Source organism: Paramormyrops kingsleyae, chromosome 9, assembly GCF_048594095.1.
Source record: "Paramormyrops kingsleyae isolate MSU_618 chromosome 9, PKINGS_0.4, whole genome shotgun sequence".
NCBI classification, from domain to species: domain Eukaryota; kingdom Metazoa; phylum Chordata; class Actinopteri; order Osteoglossiformes; family Mormyridae; genus Paramormyrops; species Paramormyrops kingsleyae.
In genome coordinates this window covers 1,366,526-1,375,092 of record NC_132805.1, presented here as the reverse complement: position 1 = coordinate 1,375,092, position 8,567 = coordinate 1,366,526, and the positions used below count along the sequence as shown (strand labels likewise).

The window sequence follows — 8,567 nt, the reverse complement described above, 5'->3', positions numbered from 1 at the left end:
GTCTCTCAGACACGCTAACATTATTAGCGCTGCTTTTCACACAATTCTGGGGACAGCAGTTTTTCACCCTTGTTGTTTGGAGATTTATCCAGTTTCATGCCCGCTCAACCTTACTATTTTTTATACTTCCTCCTGGCTATTGATTTCAGCTGAATAAACAGGCTTCGCTTTGATTTGCAACTTATCAAACACGATTGAATCTTTATGTTTCTGTGTAAACGAATCGTGGGAAGTCCTCCAGAATTACACGTCCACTCAGAGTGCCAGACAATGTAACATAACACAACGAATATAAAAGCCTTTGACTCGCAGTTGTTTAAATTCCGCAAAAGGGCTAATTCATGTGTCCCTGCTAGAATCAGCTGTAACAACATTTAATCAAGGGGATGAAGGCTTTTGCGTATATTTTCTTAATGTCAAAATATGAACCGCATAGCTAACTTATCAGGTCTCGCGCCACAACGTAACGCAATGTGGCTTCGCCTTTGTATATAGCAATTAACGAGTCTGATTTGTGATTTTTACTATTTATGTCACTAATTGTGCTCACTTGGCAGATGAAAACAGAAAAGAAACTATACCACTGAAGAGAAGCTGGTTTCAGATTTGGAGACCTAATGTAGCAGACACTGTAAGCTTGGAGTGGAGGTAGGCACCATCACACCATATTACATCCTACTTCCACATCCTACCTCTGCAAACTGATCCTCTGTGGACCTTGAGTCATTAAACTACAAAAGCATTGCATTGCTATCCATCTCCTTTCTCCCAATCAGAAAAGAGCTAATCTATTGAACAGCAACCTCTGGCTCAGAAATATATCACATTACTTACTTCAGCCTAATCCAAATCTAAAAATAAGAAAAGTAAAAGGTCGAGTCTAAATGGGTGCTGATGACCAGAGAGAGTTGGAAAGCTTCAGAGGGGTTGTCCCAAAGGTACTTACAGCAGTACTCATTCCCAAAGGTACTTACAGCAATACTCATTCCCAAATGTACTTACAGCAATACTCATTCCCAAAGGTACTTACAGCAATACTCATTTCAAAAGGTACTTACAGCAATACTCATCTCAAAAGGTACTTACAGCAATACTCATTTCCAAAGATCTCTCATGAAAGAAAATATTTATACTGTCTTGGAACTTAGAGACCACTTGATTGTTTTGTTTCCATTGAGCATCCTGGGCACGATGGAAAGAGAGAATTTTTAAAGGCTCCAATGATGGGCTATTCAGGTCCTGTTTTATATTTTCGACTTTTTCTGGCTTTGTATATTTATTGCTAATGCATTTTACCAGAATCAAACCTTGAATGCTTCATTATTATTCGCTAGATCTGGCCAGCCTTGAGGCTGGTGTGAAAGGGAATAATCCCCATTCGCTGCATTTTCACTTTGACTGTGTTGTACTTTCCCTTCTTTTTCACGTAAGGCATGGCAGTGACATGCACCTGTGTACAGGCTGCTTTTGAGTGCAGTAAAACGTATTTATAGCATTCTCTGAATGTCCCAGCATTCTCATGTATGGGTTGGAAGTATAAGCGAAACAGTGAGGCATTGCCTAGGAAGCCCCATAAGGCACCTATAGACCTCATACCATCTTATTTTGCCTACAGTGAGCTGGACTGAGATCCATGCATGCTGTTTTATTCCCTGCTCCACAGGGCATCCCTGCATTGGTTTGCATTAAGTGACATTGTAGATAGAATATCGGATGACACTGCAGTTTGGAACAGGAGGTACCTCTCCGTACACAGATGTACCAACACAAAATGTGTTACTTGAGGGGCTGAAGTATCAGCACTTTTCTCTATCGTATATATATACACACACACAGACACACACACACACACATATACGTGTGTGTATGTCTATGGTTATAAGGTTCTTCCACCTATTGCCATGAGTTCATTAATCAGCAAACAATACCATAATTACTTTTTTTAATTATTTAAACCTACATTTCTAAGCACACTGCAGCTTTACAATAACAATTATTTGTTTAAGGTGGTGGGACACATATAGGCAGAGGTGGAGATTTCAGGTCCAGGGAGTACAAATCCAGACCAAGATTTGGTTTGTGTTGGTTCTGTGACTGTAACTCGATACTAAACTGGTTGGTTGAAACAAAATCTTGGTCTGGATTTGTACTCTCTGGACCTGAAATCTCCACCTCAGCATAGAGGATATAATCATAAAACAGCAATTTGAAGGATTCCTGAGCTTTTATACCTTAGATGTTTTCAAAGACGTGTAGTGTGTCCTGTGTAGGTAAACTGGAAACGTCAATGCCAATTAAGCAAGTCACTCGCTGCCCTTTATTATCAGGTGTTGAGCTGTTGCCAAAGGGTCTTACAGCTGCCATATGAAATTGCCAGGCAGTTATACCATTCAAATTACTCCATTAACAGCTGAGAAAGGATGTTACATTTTATTTCTTCAAGACATTTCACAATCAGGTGGTTCAGTGCTCTTACTAGACATGTAGGCTAATTAACCTTAATTCAGGGAAGCACATGACCCTTGATCCCTTCACTGTTTCCACCAGTTCTGTGTCATCGGGTGGTCTGTATAATTCACCATATTTTACTTAAAGTCATTTAACCGTGTTCTGATGGTTCATGGCAAAATGCTCAGTCTTTACGCGATGTGTCACATAAGCGTCTGAAACGGCTGCCGCGCGTATGCGGTCCGGGCAGGAGTCCGGCGCACCAGTGTCTGCTCTGCGGAAATAAATCACCACGCTTATTGCCCTCCGCATTTATCATGGAAGGAAAGGAAGAAACTCCCCTCGGAGGAAAGGAGAATGCTGTGCTAATAATGGTGATTTGTGGGGAGCTCACAGGGGAACCCCCAGTGCTCCCAAAACTAAAGACCCAAATCAGCGTCTCTGCGTTTAACAATATAAGTTACCGAGGCTTCCGCGTAGCAAGATATATACTTCAGTGTTTCCGCTCTCTTGCTGGTGTTGAGAGAAGAGGTGAATATTCCCGGTGGGTTTTGCCTGAGAAAACTGCAAGAACTGCCAAGCAAGCACATGGTACTGGTGTTATTAAAATTAATGAAATATTAATGTTTGCACCGAACCGAAAGGGTCGGAGTTAAGCTTTCAGTTTCACATTGTTTTTTTTATTATTATTCATAAATAAACCGATTTGGTTTCCAGCTCCAACAGGAACGTGTCAGCCCGTAAGTCATTAAATCCACCGGACACCTACGCGGCTGCCCACTTCAATCCGCCAAGTGCGATTTTAGCATATTAAAATAAGTATTTTTTTCTCTAGGTTTTACCACTTTTTGTTTGAAGGGGGCGGGAGCAAAATCCTAAATCAGCATGATGAAGTTTTGTTGAAATTGGCTGAAATAGTTTATTTTAAAGAATTTGGAGGCTGAACACGTCGGAACTTAGAAAAGTGCAGGGCCGAAGTAAAGTTTGGATTGAAATAAAGCGCTAACGCTAGTTTGCTTTGCTTGAAAAAAATAGGAACCGTGGTAAAATTGTTGCAGTAAGTGATGATGGTTGTTGCCAGTCCTCCCACATTTCCGCAGGTTGTTACAAAACGTGCTGTCGTTGGGTGAAAACTTTTAAAAAGATTTTGGTTTATATCTTTTCTCGTATGAATTTTGTTGTTACGTTTTGCATTTTGTACTCCTGAAGAATCCTGCATGCCAGCTGTATTCTGTACTGCAGTGCTCAGGGAGCAGCTATTTGTTAAACCAAATATCCCTGCCAGAGTTCTTGTGGATGTTGGAACAGGGAATCTTTCCATGTAAATTAAGTTTTGTCTAGACATTTCCAGAGTTTCAGATGCCAACAGATTATAAATACAATGAATCTCTCTGGCTTGGCTCATGTACAAAAAAACTGGGAATGCGATATGCTGTAATTGGAATAGAGCTAATAAGCAAAAAGTAGTCAAATTACTTTTAAGTACAATCTAAACAATTAATATGATTAAATGCAATTAATTTAAAGCTTGCTTACTACAATGGATCTCTTCATGAAAATGTGCTTTTGTGTAACTTTATTAAAGACACCTCAAGTGAGGTTTTGGTGCTGTTGGAGAGGACAACAATGCATTAAACGCAGCAGACATATGATGAATAAGATGTATCCTGTCGTTAACAGCTGTTGCACCACAAAAGAAACCCGATCTAACATCATCTAAGCATCACTCAAGCGGTCCTGCTCACGGCTCACCCAGAGGCAAAGGCACGACCGGCTCCGGTGAGCTTATGGGCATGACGTCCATATGAGGAGTTAAAGGGGTTCGGTTTCCCCATGGGCCACCTGCGGAGCGGCCATTGCCCTCTTGTCCGAAGTGTGTCACATGACCCCAAGTTAGACCATTTGGGTAGAGCTGGGTGTAACTGCTAGTACTGTGTAGTAGAGGGGACACCAGCACATGTAAATGGAATTTATTTAACACAATACTATAAAACAAATATTTATTAAAGCTATTTTTAACACAGTACAGCATACTTTTGCCCATACACAACATCTACATCTTTTTTGATAAGTATGTGTTGCAGTTTCATATTTCTTGTCCAGAATCTTGCTGTAAATCAAGTTTAAGAAGACAGACCACGTTCGAGAGCATGACCTCTGCATTGATACACGTTTATGTGACACAGACCTGAGGAGCCAAGTTTAATGGTTCTGGGGAGTCTTGGCCTTTTCAATTCTGCACTTTGCACAAACTGAATTCTCAGATTATTCACAACTGAAATGGATGGTTATTTAGAAATGTCTCTGATCGGCGGCCACAGGGGCCCATCATGCACACTTGTGTCCATGAAAGAATAAGAGCAGCGGCAAAGTTTCCTGGGGTTGGAACAGGAATTTATGCAGCGTGTGGATACTTGCCAGCTTACTCGCAATACCATGGTGCCCCCTTGTGGATTGGCATCACACTGCAAGTTTATAGCCTGGTTGACTTCATATATGACAAAGGTCACTCAGCCATGCACAGGTCTGGAAAAAATGAAGAGGCTACAGCAGAATTTTCAGTCTTACTCATTTCTCAATTTATGGGTATGTGACTGTGTAAAATACATTTTTTTTTTTGCAAACTCCAATCTGGTTCTATCATTAATTAAGGGCTTCTTCTTGGCTTTGTGGGTCTTCGGTTCTGCTTTAAGGAGCCTATAATGAATTGTTCTAGCAGTGCACTTCACACCACTTAATGTTTGAAGGTCACTTGAGGTCATCCTCTGATTTATGAGGCACTGCCGGATAAGCTGACGGTCGTCTGGCATTAGAAAGTTGCTCCTGCCCTCTACCTGGCTGGTTTCTGGTCGTTCCCTGTGTCTCCTGCTTCACCTCATTCTTGTGTACTGCTGTCTTAGAAACTTTGAGCCTGGAAGCGGCCTGCTGCTCAGCATAACCCTCTGCTAGCAGAACCGGAATCAAACCAGGATTTAAAAAATGCACATTTTGAAAAAATATTGAGTGGTCTCTTCATTTTTTTCCTGAGCTGTATATACCTTCGGCCACTGGCCAACTCACATCGCACCCGACCCCTATGGCCCCTCCTACAGGTGGTGAGCCCATTGGAGGGGGGACCCACGTGCCACCAGGCGCTCGCCATCGAGCTCCAGGGGGGGGGCCCGGTGACCCTACCAGGGGCATAAAGCCCCGGGCAACTTAGCTCCTGGGATCACTGGAACACGCAAAGCCCTCCACCACGATAAGGTGTCGGGTCCAGGAGAGGAGAGGGAAGTGTGGGTTTCCCTGCTGAGACTGCTGCCCCCGCGACCCGACCTCGGATCGAGCGGAAGATAATGTATGGATGGATGGATGGATGCTATATGCATGGTTTGTCATGTCAAGGTAGATGGTCAGATATGTTCAAGACAAAAGAGGCATAGAGATTACAGTATGTTTGCCCGGCAAGGTGGAGGTTTCAGTCCAGTTATGTCTGTGGTGCGTACATGTTCCGGTCATTGTTGCTTGTGGACTTGCTTTACCAGGAACTGTGTCCCTTCTATATTCCAGAGATATTGCATGTTTCTGTTCTCATAAGCACATTTAAAATCAGTGTGCTTTTGGATAGCTGTAAATTCAAGGTCATTGGATGAACCCACTGGAAACCAAGAGCAACACAATTGCTTATTTTCGGAAAGCTCAAACAAAAAAGGCAAATAATAATTTCCGTGGTAGCATTACAGGGAATTTTAACCCCTTCAGAGGCCAGAAAGCATAATGAAGCCATTTAAGTATCCTTAGCTAGTATGGATTTCACAGGCCCAGTGTTCTGTATGCACAAGCGGAACAGGTTTCCTGTGGCTTACATTGCATTTATTGCTTTATACTGTATGACTTGGCCTTCCTGTTTCATTGTGGAGGAGGTAGCTGCTGATGTGGTGTTCATAGAAAAAAAACAAACTAATTAACATAAAAGAGATTTTCATTATCAGCCATCATCAGTCCAACAGAGACACAACTACTTTTGATTATTTACAATTACACACTGAAGGTAGATGATTTACATACTTTATTGAGAAATATGCTGTTAGCCTAACACTATATATCTGTTTTATTAGCATAGCAAGGGGCGTTGATATTGTGGCAGATTCAGATCTGTTAAAAAGGTAGGATTATTTTTGAGAGATCATTAAAGCCTAAGGGAACGGCTCTTTGATTAGCACTGCAGCCTTACTGCAGGCGTGAAGTGAAAGTGAAAGCTCGTCCAGGTCAGGCCATTCATAACCACCCCAATGCATGAGGCCATCCGGTGCAGATGAACTTCATGTTCTCCCTGCACATTGTGAATCATCGCGTGACACTGCTCCTCCTACATCAAACAGCCAATAAAAATGACGGGCTGTCTCAGGCATTGCCAGGTCCGTGTTCCGAGGCAGTAGGAAAACATACTGTGAATCATTCCAAACGGTTCTGGCCGGAGCCCTCAGAATTAAGAAGGAGAAAAGGCTTCCTGGCAGGTTGTTGGTCAGCGACGGACAGCCAAGTTGAAAACAACATTTTTTTAAACACTAATATAAACCAGGTGCCACGACGGGTTGAAAACATGGAATTGTAGATGGAGAAATGCAAGCAGTTAAACTGAATTGCATTGTTTATGTAAAAATCTGCATAAACAAATGAGAATTGTGTAGCTTGTATTGAAGGATGTTTTTTTCAGTGTTTAGGAAGAAACGGGGGGAAAAAAAAAACGTGAATGCTGTCTATCAACATCTTGACCACATTTCTTGGTCAGGATATGCCTTCTGTAAATACAACTAAAAGGCGAAAATGAATTTCCAATATATAACGACACACACATTCTCAACCCTAAACTGAACATTACATACAACCCCAGGCTACAAATGGTAAGACATCATACAGGATGTGTGGCTCTTCAGCATTTACTTCAATGGGAGAATTGCTTTTCTCATCATAAATGCATAGAGATACATTTTTGTTTTTATTCCGTCCGTAAACTCATGGATGCTTAATATCAGTGGATTTTATTGGGAAACAGATATATATACATCTAAGCCCTAGCTAAGATGTAGTTTGGCCCGTTCCTCTATGAATGCATGCTTCACATCTGTTGCTTGGACAGTCTGTGTCAGATCATGCCTCTGAATTTCAATGGGTCTGAGATCACGAGCCTCACCTGGTCATTCTGTTAGAGCCACGCTCTTGTCTTTTTGTGTTTTGACTCATTGTCATGTTGCATGAACAAACGTGTTTTAAATTTTCTATCAAAGACAGACTCCCACACAATCCGCTGCAGAATTTCTTGGTGCAACCTGGAATTTATTGGTCCGTATCAGATTGCAGGCCATGGGCAGTAAAACAGCCCCTTACTATTACTCCCTCCACAGTGCTTCAAAGTTGGGAGTTTATGGGCTTGGTATGCAATGTTTTGTTTTTCTAACCTTAGCTTTTGTCTGTCCACAGAACATTGTTCCAGTTAGTGCTCTGGACTATCTAGATGGCGTTTCGATAACTTGAATTGGTGTTTCTTGGAGTGAAGTGGCTTCCTCTATGGTATCATCACACAGTCACTGCTTCTGTTCTTGTTTTTCTAACTGCAGACTCTTCAGCACAGACCTTATCAAGGGCAAGAGACGCCTTCAGATCCTTATGTGTCACCCTTCCATTCTGTATCGCTTGTTTGAGGATTCTACAACATACCCTTAGTTACATAGCTCTTTTTTAAACCTTCCTTGTTTTACTTTGCATAATATCAAATTCTGGTATTATATTTTATTCTTTATTTTTTTTTGTATTTTAAAGCTATGCCTTGGCACAATAATTTCCCACGGGATGAATAAAATTTTATCTCGTCTTTCATTGAACTGATCATTGTTGGATTCCCTGACTAGGGCAAGCATCATGGTGATGAATGCTTCCATTTGTATAAACCCTGCCTGACTCTGCACTCGCAGAGGCCCAACTCGCTAAAAACTTTAGTAACCCTTTTCAGTCTTAAGAGTAGGGCTGTCACTATAGATTATATCGATAATAAAGTAATCTACTGATTATATAAAATAATAATAAAACTATATAATAAGCATTACAGTTGGTTCACACTCAGTCACACGTATGGTAAATTT

At 41.5% G+C, this 8,567-nt stretch overlaps 1 long non-coding RNA gene across 1 annotated transcript; it reads left to right on the top strand.

Moving 5' to 3' along the window:
• The first annotated feature begins 2,513 nt into the window (after positions 1-2,513).
• Positions 2,514-8,304, top strand: LOC111839068 (uncharacterized). The gene is made up of 3 exons (XR_002837011.2): positions 2,514-3,039; positions 4,129-4,227; positions 8,046-8,304. It is a non-coding gene; the product is annotated as an uncharacterized lncRNA (long non-coding RNA).
• The last annotated feature ends 263 nt before the right edge of the window (positions 8,305-8,567 follow it).